At 43.6% G+C, this 15035-nt stretch overlaps 1 protein-coding gene across 1 annotated transcript in view; it reads left to right on the forward strand.

Annotated features, from left to right (window-relative positions):
• Positions 1–15035, forward strand: part of LOC147627187 (pyruvate dehydrogenase E1 component subunit alpha-1, mitochondrial-like) — a 31020-nt gene that overhangs the window by 14068 nt on the left and 1917 nt on the right. The window lies entirely within an intron of this gene.

Raw genomic sequence — 15035 nt, forward strand, 5'->3', positions numbered from 1 at the left:
TGGCACTAGCCTAGCTCCCATCCATGTCAGCAAAATACTGGCCTCTTCACATGAGACACTGGCCAGTGAATGAGACACTGGCCTGGCCTCAAGTGAATGAGACACAAAAACTGGAGATGGACCAAATGGTCGGCCAATTGGTGACATCCCCCCGGGCTTCTAAAGAGTTGTCCTCAACTGAAAAGCCTCAAGATATACCTGCAACAACTGCGGGTAATCAACAAAATAATCCTCATTTACCCACTTGGCATCAATAGGCAAATAATTCTTAAACTTCACAAGGTATCTCCTGGAAAGCTTTCCTGCAGGTAGCTTTCTCTCCTTGTGGAAAACAATCTGTTCTGGCTGGAGGATCTCCTCAAGCTCTTCAATTTCTGGCGGTTCTTCTGTGACAAGCTTATCAGGATCTGGCCCCACATATTTCCGAAATAGACTCACATGAAAAGCATTGTGAATCTTCCAATAACTAGGTAAAGCAAGCCTATATGACACTTCATTGATCTTGTGAATCACCTTGAAGGGTCCATAATAGCGAGGAGAAAGCTTAGGATATGATCCTTCTCATCCTGGCCTCTTCCGAAGCCTAGCCTTCTCAAATTTCAGCAAAACCCAATCACCTTCTTTGACTTTCATATCCCTTCTATGCTTGTCAGCAGCCATTTTATGCTTATCCTGCAATGGCTGTCCGCACACCTGACCAAAGGCAACATCCAAGTCACGAACATATTCATCAGCTGCAAAAATCTCATCCTTGGTACGAAGGATGGGTGGCAATACCACTTTGCCATAGATAATCTCAAACGGAGCCTTTCCTGTGGAAGCATGGATCGTATTGTTGTAGGCAAATTCAACAAGTGGAAGATACTTCTCCCATGCAGTCTTTTGATCTGCCACATAACATTTCAACAAATCCAACACGGTTGAATTTGCAGCTTCACTTTGGCCATCTGTTTGGGGATGATAAGCTGATGAAAACTCAAGTTTAGTACCCATATTATCAAATAAAGCCCTCCAAAAGAGGCTTGTAGTCCTGGGATCTCTATCCCCAACAATGGATTTAGGCATACCATGATGCTTGAAAATATTTGCAAGAAAAAGCTTTACCATATGATCAGCTTTAATGGTTTTCTTGACGGGCAAGAAATGATGCTTGAAAATATTTGCAAGAAAAAGCTTTACCATATGATCAGCTTTAATGGTTTTCTTGACAGGCAAGAAATGAGCTTGCTTGCTAAACCTGTCCACAATGGTCCAAATAGCATCATTCCCATGATGCTGGGATCTAGGCAAATCCATAATAAAATCCATAGTAATACTTTCCCAAGGTTGCGAGGGAATAGGCAATGGCTGAAGCAAACCTGGAGGTTTTTGCCTGTCAAATTTCACCTTTTGGCAAGTAATATACGCATGCTCAGCCAAAAGAAATACCTCTGAATCATACGTGTAGTAGGCATAATACCTCTATGACCAGTAAGGTGGAGCGTGACATTCGTCCATAACCTTTGGATGCAAATCCTTCACCACACATAGGCAATTATCCTTCATAAGATAACCCTCGTTGATAACATAAGAGGCATGTGAATGACCAGCCATCAAATCAGTCCATATATGGCAAAAATCAGCATTCAAATGATACAAATCTTGCATAGCAGATAGGTCGCCATGAGAGGCCACTGAGACTGCAGCTACATAAGGCCTCCTGGATAATGCATCGGCCACCACATTTTTCTTTCCTGGAGTATGCACAATCTGAAAATGAAACATGGAAAGAAAATTTGCCATTCTCATCTGCTTCTCTGAAAGCTTTGTTTGAGATACAAAGTATCTCAAGCTTTGATGATCTGTCTTGACTACAAATTCAGCCCCAAGAAGATAATGTTTCCATATCTTTAAGGCGTGAATTACAGCCAAGAGCTCTTTCTCATAGATATCCATATGAAGCTCGGCATCATGCAAATGACGGCTCTCGTATGCAACTGCATGCCCTTCTTGATTTAGGACAGCTTCAATACAATCACCACAAGCATCACATTCAACCACGAATGACTTGTGCAAGTCAGGAACAATCAATACTAGACCACATATAATAGCATGCTTGAGCTGCAAGAAAGCATCCTGTTCCTTTGAAGTCGATTTGAAAGCAGTTTTCTTCTTCGTGAGATCATGTAGAGGAGTGGCAATCCTAGCAAAATGCCTTATGAAACGCCTGTAATACGAACATAATCCCAGAAAACTACGTACTTGATGTACGTTTTACAATTCGGGCCAATTCCGAATGGTCTCTATCTTTACAGGATCCATTGTAACTCCATTCTTGGATATAATGTGTCCCAAATAATGAATCTCTGAAAGGAAAAACTCACTTTTCTTGGCATTGATGAAAAGTTTATGCTTCCGCAACTCTTCGAACACTGTGACCAAATGAGTTATGTGTTCCTGCTCATTCTTGGAAAAAACCAAGATATCATCAAAGAATACTCCTGTAAATTTGCGATGGGGTCGGAATATCCTATCCATCATTCGATTAAATGTGGCAGGAGCATTAGTGAGTCCAAAAGGCATTACCAAAAATTCATATAATCCGAAGGCTCTGAATGCAGCATTATGGACATCTTGTGGCACCACGCGTATCTGGTGATAACCACTCTTCAAATCAAGTCTGCTAAAGCAAGCCGAACCATCAAGCTTATCCAAAATATCATCAATACGCGGAATTGGGAATCTGTTCTTGATGGTAAGCTTGTTTAATGCTCTATAGTCCACACACATACGGAATGATCCGTCCTTCTTTTGAACAAGAAGCACAGGAGAGCAGTAAGGTGAGGAACTGGGCTGAACCAAACCTTTCTCTAAAAGCTCATTTACCTGCTTCATGATTTCTTCTTGTTGTGCCGCACTCACTCGGTATGCGAGTTTGATAGGTGGAGAACTACTTGGCACTAGATCTATGCGGTGATCTTCGGGCCTTTGGGGAGGTAATTCACCTGGCAATGAATCAGCAAAACAGTCGTTGAATGCATAAAGAAAATTCAGCCTATCATTAGACATAGCATCCACATTTTGATGATTTGGTACAAGGCTATCACAAACAAAAACCAAGTACGCAGAAAGACTCTTTTTCATTGCTTTATTAATTTGGATGTGTGATACAAGTGGGATGGAATCCCCTTCTTTGCCAGCATCAACAATAAAATGCATGCGACCTTTATGCATAAAAGAAATCATATTGGACTTGTAGTCTTTGCGGGGCTCAAGCCTATGTTGCCCAACAATACATCACATCCATTCAGTGGAGCAACTAGGAAATGCTCATTATCAAGGTAGCCCTGGATATGGATGCGCAACTTCCCTATCAACGGGGTAACCTACACCTCTTTACCAATAAATGCAGTTTCAGCTTCAATCTGAGGTCCCATGTTCTCAACCTCAATACCCAATGTAGCTGTCGTTTGCATAGAGATGAAGTTGTCAGTTGCACAGTCATCAAACATGAATAAGGCGGGCTGATCCTTGATTTGTCCCTAAGCCTTGCAAACCATTCGCTCTTTTGCGTCATGACTTGTATTTCCTTGCAGATCAGGAACTGCATGTACATTAGCCTTGGTCTGCTTGTCCTCGTGCTTTGGTTTGCAATCTGGGCATTGTCGGAACATGTGGTCTTTGCTACCACAAGAAAAGAATTTTCCATCCTTGGCATATTGCTCTCTTTGCTCCGGGGTTAAACCGAATTTGTTCTTCCTTGGGCCCTGATCTTTAGATGTGTTATTTTCAGCTTTACCACCCTTGTAGGTGTCCCGGAAGTTCTTTTTAGGTGGCTGTCCACCCTTTTGCTGATTTGGGACAGCCTTGTCTTTCCCCTTTGAACCTCCTTGATCCTGTTTAATCTTGAGCACCAATTGCTCCGTAGCAAGAGCAGAAGCTGTGAGTTGTTGCAAAGTATGTTTCGGGTGCAATTCAATGCCCGATCGATATGCTGGTTGCAATCCAGAACGAAACTTCCTTTTTCTTTCATCCTCAGTGATTTGCATAAAGGGAGTCACTTCCAGCAACACTTTCCAGAACTTGTTAACATACTGTTGCATGCTTTCATTATCTCTTTGCTCCAGCCTGTCCCACTTTTGAGTGAGAGTTTGCTCCGCGTTTGGTGGCAAAAACTGAGCATAGAATCTATCCTTGAATTCCTTCCAAGTGGAAATGGGATCCTTGGTGATCTTTTCAGTGATCCACCAATGTGCAGCAGTCCCTTTCAAAAACATGCTAGCATGGCGTACTTTTGACTTTTCAGTAAAGTCCTCATCGCTAAAAGCAATGTCGAACTGTGCCACAAATGCTAACACTTTAGAAGCACCATGTTCACCATGAAAGACATCAAATTTAACAGATTTGTCACCTGCTTTGAATTCCTTGAGCTTCCTGGCATGAGGCTCATAGTCGTCTCTTTTTCTTTTCCCCTTATCCAACGGGACAGCCCTATCTGCATAGGCTCCATGGGCCGTCATAGAAGTTTCATGAGGCACGGTGGCATGTGCTCCATGAACTTGAAACTCAGATGCATGTGACTTACCTGCATATGGCAATGTCTCTCCATGAGACAACTCATAAGGCAAAATTTTTCTGGAAGCAAACCTGTCACCTTACCATGAGATACATGTCTTGCATGCATGTGACTTTCATGCCCTCCATGAGCACTAGCATACATATATCTGTCAGGCTTAGTGCCTTGTGGAGAAGATGCATGTCGAGAGGTGACTGTCACCTCTTCCTTTTGCATTAAAGATTTCAGCCTTTGAGATGCAGGATCTACATGCTTCAAACGAGGTGGATTTCTGAATTTCAGCTCTCCGTCATCCCCCTCTTTAATATCATCTTTGTGGAGAAGGTAGGCAAGTGCCAACTCCCTTGGTTTCTTGCCCACTTCCCGTGCCATGGACTCAAAAGTTACATCTACCATTGCATCAGCCTTTCTAGCTTCAATAGCACTTTGCACATGGGAATCTTCATGCAAAAACTTTAACTCTTGCTCTTGTGCCTGCAAAAGTTTTCTCATATGTTCCATTTCAGTCCTCATAGCATTAGGCTCTTGTTCAAGCATAACTGTCTTTCCTGGAGATAGTTGACCACTCTTTGATTCACTATCATTAACCCTTTCTCAAGGGGCTTGTCTTCCTCGCAGGGCATCAGACCCACGAGAGGCACTAGATGGATCCCTCGAATTTGGCACTTTTGTTACCTTGGCTGTCCATTGTATTTAAAGTGTGCTAAAAGCGGGATGTCCAGTACACAGGTTCGTTTCCCCACTAGAAAGAGGGAAACAACCGTGCTCTGATACCAATGAAACCGATCCCGTCAAGTGAGAAGACTCCATTGGACACCCACACGCTTAATAGCACAACTTTAAAACCACAAATTTGAAATGGACAACTTAATACAACTTGAAATTGAAATGAAAATGAAATGGAAAGATGGACACCAGCACTGGGGCCGGAACGGGCCGACCCCCCCTCAATATATGATATATTTATTGGGAGTATTTAACAAATACAATGCTCCATGGGTTCCAAGAACCAGATGATGTCCATGTACATATGAAAACAGTACCAAACAAATATGTTCGAAGTCGACGTTCGAAGTAGATACACGAAGCAGAACGACCACTAGCGTGGTCCAGTCTCTACGGTCCTGTGCTTTCACTGGACTCCGCGGAGAGAGCCTCACTGGTGTTCCAAGACCACGCACAAACAGGCGCTCTCGCACTAACGCATGGCTCTCCCGATCTCAGCACCTTTGGACCGAGGTTCTCCAATAGAGCTTGGATTACCTGGCACCGAACGGGTGTTGGCCGTATAGGGAGTCGGGAATCCCTTATCAGGTTTAACACAAAATACTTTACTTAAATCTGAAATTCACTTACTTGTGGATGGCAGATAGAAGACCAATACCCGTGGTATTTGTGTAGAAGATGTGGCCACCCAGTAGATGTGAAGGCCTCTTGTAGTCGCCAGTGGAGAAGATGTGCAACCTTGTTGAGATTGCACAATCGCCTTGTAGATAAACTTAGTGTAGCCACCAGGACAAGTACCACCGCCGCAAAGACCACAGCCGCCTGCTGTGAGAGAAGGAGTACTCACTTACAAGGGAGGAGAGGCCTGGCTGCAGCGTGGAGAGAAGATGGCGTGGAGGAGCAGCCTGTTATGAAGGGAGTGGACACACACAGCTGCTTGCAAGAGGAAAGGGTAGCCGCCCACCACTGGAGGCGGAGGGCAGCCGTCTGCTGTGAAGGACAGCCGCCTGCTGCTGGGGATGAATTGCAGCCTGCAAGAGGAGGGTTCTGCTGGCTGGAAACAGGCGCACAGCCACCTGCTGTGGCAGGCAGCGCAGCCTGTTGGGCTGCCTGTCTGGAGGTGCACAGCCACCACAGCCGCCAAAGGGGCATGCGTAGCCTGGGGAGGTGCAGCTGTCTGGTTGCTTGCTGGTTGTTGCAAACAGTCGCCTAGATGAGTATGCGCAGTAGTTCAACAGCCGCCTCAGAAAACAGCCGCCTCAGAAAGCTTGCGAAGAGATGGTCGCTCGCCGGTTGTCTTACGTAAGAAGGTGATCGCCGGGTTGTTTTTTTTCTTTTTCGAAAGATGATGGAAGCCAATCGCCTGGTGGTACCATGATGGAGGTGAAGGCTTTTTAATAAAAAAAATAAAGTGGAGTTAACACTTTGATTTGGCTGGCCCCCCCACGCTTGCATGTGGGTGGCCAGTTCAAAAAGGGTGTGGTGGGTGACCATGCCCAATCGAACACAGTCCAGGTCATACACGGATGGCACCCGTCCATACGACACCATCCTGCTAACACACGGGTGGCACTAGCCTGGCTCCCGTCCATGTCATCAAAATACTGACCTCTTCACATGAGACACTGGCCTGGCCTCAAGTGAATGAGACGCAAAAACTGGAGATGGACCAAATGGTCGGCCAATTGGTGACAGTAAATCCATCATATGGTTGCCAAAATCAAACAATGTGAAGAAAGCCTCACCACACTGACTTCAACCCCAACAACTTTACCTAAAGTTCGACAAGAATGGAGGCCCAAGCAACGACAAGCAAATCACTCAACAACTCTTGTGCATTCACACAAGAGCTTGTGTGTTCAAGCAAACAATCAGCAATCTTCTCTACGACAACATCTGAGCAACAAATTCAAGAATCAATACCCACATCTGCAAAACGGAGACTTATGAGTGCATTAAGGACAAAATAACAATGCTCTTTTCACCCCTCTGGATGTGAGAAATAAGTGCATAAGATGTTGCTCGCAAGCCATGGCCTAGCTGACCCATAAGATAAAATAAAAAAACTCTCGGGGTCAAAACCTGCAACTTCACCGAATTAGGCCATCTCACGGAATAACCTTTCACGGCCAAAAAACCTACAATCTCATGAGTTCGGGTTTCTCACTACGAATTATGGTCTCTACTTAAGAACCTGCATGTTCATGATTTAAGCCTCATCACTGATTAAGCCATATCACGCATTAACACCTTCTCAACGATCTTCAATAGCCATTATATATCTGTTAAGCTTATTGTTTATTATTCTTTTGGCTAAATTAATGTGGTAGCTACTCCATGAGTACATATCCATACTCATGCACTGGAGAACATTTGCACCAAAGTCTCACCATCGACAACTTCTAAGTATCGCTCTGGATGGGGAAGCCATGGTGGGCGAAAGCCTGGTCAATGGTATAACCCATTGCTTGGAATTTTTCTTCAAATTATAAATCTTTCCAAAAGACGTCACCATCTTCACAAATCAATGAACTTCAATCCTTAGTGAAAATATCTATATTAGCCTTGCAAGTTGACGTAATTCTTTCAAACCTCACCAACAAGTGGCTACTTCAACACAAAGCAGTTTAATAAGAGTCTATTTGACTCAATTCTTGTACTTCATGTAAATCTTCTTCATAAGAGCACTTAAATATACATAAAAACATAAAAAGCACATGGGCAGAAGACAAGAAGAGGTCCTTCTCAACAATATTTTACAAGAGTCTTGCCACATAAAGGGACATCATCAAAAGCCAATTATTTCAAATGATGAATGTCGCTTCAATGAATAAAATGAGGAATTGAGAATCACCAGCTCATTCTGATGATTAAGTCTACGTTGCTCCGGATCCTTCCCTCTCTTCTCTCCCATTATTAACATCTCTTAGTATCCCCACTAACAAAAATCACATGTAACCTTGCCGATGTTTGCCAAAAACAAATTGAGCAAAAAAAAAGGGCTCACACAAATATAAAAATGTAATCATCCGCAAAAAACTCCACCCCCCACCCTGTTAGGAATTCCCAATACACCACTAACCTCTTCATTCATTAACTAGATTTTCTTATTTATTCCGGAGGAACAAAGACCATTGAACGTCACTCAACATCAAAGCCATCAACAAAGCTTGTTCATTCTCCCCACATAAAGATCTTCAACGCGATCACGAGGACGTGATCGCCTTTATTAGGAAGGGGAAGATGTTAATCTAATTCTAGGATTAACAAGAGCTACTGCCATTATCTTACATCAAGGAGTCACGGTACATACACCAAAGGGTCATACATTCAAGATATGAAGCAATAGAGTCCAAAGCTACAACTTGGATGCACACCCGTAATGGTGTGACGGAGTATTTATGGCGATTCCCACTTCAAGAGCGTGTGGTAGCAAGTTAGGATAAAGTTCTAATTGATGTACTTCATGGATATATTATGAGAGTAGCATTAGGCCTCTTATGAGCCTAAAGTGCCCAGCGGGCTACAGTTTAAGTGAGTGTGAACACTTATGGCCATGTATATAAGTGAATATCTCTCATAATACAACATACTCTCCCATTGTGCAATTGAGTCTTGCTCTTGCTAATCTCTCTCCCTAATGCATGCTAGTGAGTGTGTTTTAGTGAAGTGAGATGAGAGGAAGTACAACGCGGCGGTGTGACAACGCTCGCGGGAGGCACAGTGGAATTGCTTCTGAAGGAATTGTAGAGCTTGGAGACCTCAAGGTTTACGAGCGCGGCCACTGGAAAGATCCTCATCACGACAACTGCGGTTACCAGGTAATCTCTTTTTGGATGTGTTTCAAGGAGGGTTAGAGTGAGCCATTCTTGTACTTCATGTAAATCTGCTTCATAAGACTACTTAAATATACATAAAAACATAAAAAAACACATGGGGACAGAAGACAGGAAGAGGTCCTTCTCAACAATATTTAACAAGAGTCTTGCCACACAAAGGGACATCATCAAAAACCAGTTACTTCAAATGATGAATGTCGCTTCAATGAATCAAATGAGGAACTGAGAATCACCATCTCGTTCTGAGGATTAAGTCTACATTCCTCTGGATACTTCCCTCTCTTCTCTCCCATTATTAACATCTCTTAGTGTCCCCACTAACAAAAATTACATGTAACCTTGCCAACGTTGCCAAAAACAAATTGAGCAAAAAAAAAAGGGCTCACACAAATATAAAAATGCAATCATTCGCAAAAAAACTCCACCCCGTTAGAAATTCCCAATACACCACTAACCTCTTCATTCATTAACTAGCTTTTCTTATTTCTTCCAGAGGAACAAAGACCATTGAACGTCACTCAACATCAAAGCCATTAATAAAGCTTGTTCATTCTCCCCACACAAAGGTCTTCAACGCGATTAGGAGGACGCGATCGCCATCAGAAAAAGAGGGGGATGTTAATCCAATTCTAGGATTAACAAGAGATACCGCCATTATGTTACATCAAGGAGTCACAGTAGATACACCAAAGGGTTATACATTCAAGATATGAAGCAATAATGTCCAAAGCTATAACTTTGACAGACGCTCGTAATGGTGTGGACAGAGTATTTATGGCGATTCCCGCTTCAAGAGCATGTGGTAGCAAGTTAGGATGAAGTTCTAAGTGATGTACTTCATGGATATATTATGAGAGTAGCCATTGTAATAACATTAGGCTTCTTATGAGCCTAAAGTGCCCGGTCGCCACAGTTTAAGTGACTGTCAACACTTGTGGCCATGTATATAAGTGAATGTCAATACTTGTGGCCATGTATATAAGTGAATATCTCTCATAATACAACATACTCTCCCATTGTACAATTGAGTCTTGCTCTTGCTAATTCTCTTGCTAATCTCTCTCCCTAATGCATGCTAGTGAGTGTGTGAGTGAAGTGCGGTGAGAGGAGGGACGAGGACCCGTAGTGCAACGCGACGGTATGACAACGCTCGCGAAAGGCACAATGGAATTGCTTCTCAAGGAGTTGTAGAGCTTGGAGACCTCAAGGGTTACGAGCTCGGCCATTGGAAAGATCCTCCACGACAATTGCAGTTCACCAGGTAATCTCTTTTTGGATGTGTTTCAAGAAGGGTTAGGGTGAGCCATTCTTGTACTTCATGTAAAGTTGCTTCGTAAGAACACTTAAATATACATCAAAACATAAAAAGCACATGGAGGACAGAAGACAGGAAGAGGTCCTTCTCAACAATATTTGAGAAGAGTCTTGCCATACAAAGAGACATCATCAAAAGCCAATTACTTCAAATGATGAATGTCGCCTTCAATGAATCAAATGAGGAACTAAGAATCACCATCTCGTTCTGATGATTAAGTGTACGTTCCTTCGGATCCTTCTCGCTCTTCTCTCCCATTATTAACATCTCTTAGTGTCCCCACTAACAAAAATCACATGTAACCTTGCCGCGATGATTACCAAAAACAAATTGAGAAAAAAAATGAGCTCACACAAATATAAAAATGCAATCATTCGCAAAAACCCCCACCCCATTAGGAATTCCCAATATACCACTAACCTCTTCATTCATTAACTAGCTTTTCTTATTTCTTTCGGAGGAACAAAGACCATTGAACGTCACTCAACATCAAAGCCATCAACAAAGCTTGTTCATTCTCCCTACACAAAGGTCTTCAACGTAATCGCCATCAGGAAGGGGGGATGTTAATCCAATTCTATCGCCATTATCTTACATCAAGGTGTCACGGTAGATATGAAGCAATAGTGTCCAAAGCTACAACTTGGACGGGCTCCCATAATGGTGTGACGGAGTATTTATGGGGCGATTCCCACTTCAAGAGCATGTGGTAGCAAGTTAGGATGAAGTCCTAAGTGATGTACTTCATGGATATATTATGAGAGTAGTCATTGTAATAGCATTAGGCCTCTTATGAGCCTAAGTGCCCGGTCGGCCACAATTTAAGTGAGTGTCAACACTTATGGCCATGTGTATAAGTGAATATCTCTCATAATACAACATACTCTCCCATTGTGCAATTGAGTCTTGCTCTTGCTAATCTCTCTTCCTAATGCATGCTAGCGAGTGTGTGTGAGTAAAGTGAGGTGAGAGGAGGGACGAGGACCCGTAGTGCGACGCGGCGGTGTGACAACGCTTGCGGGAGGCACACTGGAATTGCTTCTCAAGGAGTTGTAGAGCTTGGAGACCTCAAGGGTTACGAGCTCGGCCATTGGAAAGATCCTCACACGACAGTTGCAGTTCACTAGGTAATCTCTTTTTGGATGTGTTTCAAGGAGGGTTAGGGTGCACCATAACAATCTATTTGAACAAGTGTTCAAGCAGCTAATTGGCTAAGATCCCAACATAGTTTAGGTCTACAACCCACAAGAAAGTTTCCGAGTTGAAGACCCAAGTCTCAGGTAGAACAATCATCAATGGTACGGATATGGATGACACACCAGGATGATAGCTCTGCACTTACACCACTGGCATGGTTGGTGAAATTATGGTTGATATGCTGTCAATGATGTACAAGCTGTGTGAATGGTGTAGTATGGAGGCCATCATAGAGCATGATGAAGGTTATCTCATGTCACTCCACCTTCGCTCTGAGTCGTATGTGTGCGTGTCCATCTCCTATGTCTACCCTATGTGTGTAACCTCATTCATGTGTGAGTTTGTGAACACATGCTTAGGTGTGAACACCCCTTATATATGGATAAGATAAAAGAGTGCCACATGCCATTTGTGTGTGTGTTGACATGTGTCCTTTGTATGTATCAAAAGATAAGGCTGCCTTCTAGCCTACAAAAAGACATTTTACTTTCTAAACAACACATCAATCAAAGTTTCTTTGTACAGTGCAATCGTTAGCTCTCTTATCTTTTGAGTTTTGTTCCATCTCTCACATATCTTGACTCCACCATGTCTTTTAACATGAACTCTTTACACAGAAAAATAAAAAGTGCAATCATTTATCACCAATCAGCAATCGGCAAGTGCAGTCGGCGATTGGAGAAGCAGTCAGTCAATTGGAGGAGAAATCATCAATTGGTGCAGAAATCAAATCGACATTGAATAGCAGTAGGACTATTAGAGTGCGCACCATGTCGCTTCTGTCCAACCATCTGACGAGGAGAAGCCCAACTCAATCGGTCGGAGTTCTGCGGGCATACAACCAGTAGGTGAAGAGAGAGAGAGAGAGGAGAGAGGATCACTGATTTATTGAGAAATCGATTGGAAATGAAGAATCGCCCGATTGGACTGAAGCAGTCGAGTCGCCGATCCATGAGTGCAATCGCATGATTGGAAGCATAGTTGGGGATTTGAACCGCGATCGGCGATTGAATGATTGTGCCGATTTGAGGCACAGTCGACGACTGGAGGCAGCGATTGAACAGCTTCGCGATTGCAGAATCAGACGATTCAAGATCACGGGCGATTGCAAAATCTCAAAGAGCGATTGGAGGCATAGTTTTGGTCCGCATAGTTGGAGGCATAGTTTTGGTCGGCGACTGTAGGTCCGATCAGATCTGCTTGATTCCTTGATGGTTTGCTTTCAGATTTGAAGCAGATAATGCATGAACTATGAATTGAATGATACAAGGCTTAATTTTACCAGTTATATCAGAATTGGAGAGCCGCCGCCTGCAGATTTGACTCGTTTGCTGGATCCCGCTGCCTTTGAGGTGATTCTTCAGCTTGGTGCTGATGCTTAGGATGTGAGTGAAGACTTGCAACAAGTAGAAAGCTCCCCGATTTGAGCTGACAGAGCAGAAAGGGGTAAATGCAGTGAATGCAACAGTTCACAGGTTTGATGAGGTGCTATGGCTGTACCAGGGCTCTGATACCACTGTTAGATAATGAGGAAGAGATGAGCTGTGGACAACTATGGAGGCTCAAAGTACACCCTCAACATGATGTAATTAGGAACATCATTTAACACTTAATTACACAAGGATTAGAGCAATATTAAGGCAAGATAAGCACACAAAAACCACTGTTGGATTTGATTGAGAATGAGCCTTTGAATAGGCTGAAGATACAATTCTTGATGGTATGATTGCCCACCATACTCTCCTCCATTCCTTCTACTAGTTAGGAACCCGTGCTTTGCACGTTTTTTGAAGCTTCCAAAATCAAATTCTCCGCTTCCCCGAACCTGCATTTTTTGCCTTGTAGTAGCTTTGTGAAACTCTTCCTTAAGATAATATAGAGAAGAGATGATTCTCTACCTGATTCTAATAAAGCATCTACCCATGTGCCCACTTGATGAACTTGTACCTTTGGCTCAAGCCTTTATGCATTCCTAATCCACTGGGCATCAAAATCGCCTCACAGGTATGATTGCAGACATTGATATTTAACATAAATGGATTTTACATGTCAATATATAGGCGGTTGAAAAATACACAATCCCAAAACAAAAATACACAGGCCCAAAACATTGTTACAGGTTTGGTGTGGATAGAATACATAAAGTATGTGAAACATGTCAATTGGGCAAGTAAACTAAACTGGTCAGACAAGATGATGTCACTATTGGTTTCCGAATACCGCAGGACCGGGGCCCACGTCCTCCCTCTGAGGTGGCTAGACCCCTCCCTCGGAGTCGGCCCATGAGGAGCCCCCCTCCTCCGGCTAGCATCCTCTCCGTGGTGCCCCAGTTTATTCGGCATGTAGGGAGCAAATGGAAGTTTCGGCAAGGGGGCTTCCCTCCACCGGATAGCTTTTTTGTTGCAGTCTCAAGATGACAATAAAACCCCTTCTCCCCCCCCCAGGTTGGGAGGCAGGTGTCGCCACTCAGATTAGGCCCCGTGTGTGAGCGGCCAGCCATGGAGGAAGTGCCCCTGTTGTGTTTCTTTTACTGCTGTTGCAGTGTTTTGTATTCTGCCTTCTAGGCAAATGCTATTGATCTTAGCCCAAGTTCTGCTGGTCGGATGCAAACACTGACTGCATATCCTTTTTCCTGCTCTTCCAATCACTTGTGGCTGCTTGCTGAAGAGGTAAAGGTGTAGAACTCGATGATGATCATGATCATGATCATGATCATGAGGGGGGCTGGGACACCTTAAATAGAGCCCCATGGATTTGGTTGGACCAGGCCTATTCTCTGCCCGAGAGTTGCCTAGTCTGCCTGTAGCGCTACCTGCTGACTGACCAGCCTGGCTGTTTACATGGGTGCCCAGCCCGTCTATAAGGTGGAGGTGGGTCACATCCACCACAGGGAGTCAAAGGTGTGCAACCCACACAGGAATTTCACAAAATTCCCATTGCACATCTTTGGATCCTCGTGCACTTTCTCAGCTAATCTAGTCAACTAAGTGAGAATTTCATGCAGGTTTCATCCCAGGGCTCCCACGGCCTCAAGAGTTGTTCTTCATAAACCAGTCGTAGTCATGTCTTTGACTGCTAGTCATCCTTGCTGAAGCCCATTTGTCAATGTGAGAACGCATTGAGGTTGTGGTATTGATGATGTCTGATCCTCCCATCATCTCCTACTGATGTCTGGCCATGTAAGCTTCAGCTGTCATCCAGCAGATGCCGTCTTAGGACCGTTTGGGTGTACCCCACTCACCCCCCACAATCCTTACCATTTCTACTCAAAGTGCTCGACTTGCAGATAACAATGAAACACCTGATTTTTTCTGGCTGGGATCTTAACCGCTTGGCTGTCACTCGTAGCATTTAAATAGTGCTTTTGGCAATTCCTGACTTTCACCTTGGTTTCTGAAATGCA

The sequence above is a fragment of the Cibotium barometz genome, chromosome 21, assembly GCF_041138505.1.
Source record: "Cibotium barometz isolate CiBa-2024 chromosome 21, ASM4113850v1, whole genome shotgun sequence".
Taxonomy (NCBI): Eukaryota; Viridiplantae; Streptophyta; class Polypodiopsida; order Cyatheales; family Cibotiaceae; genus Cibotium; species Cibotium barometz.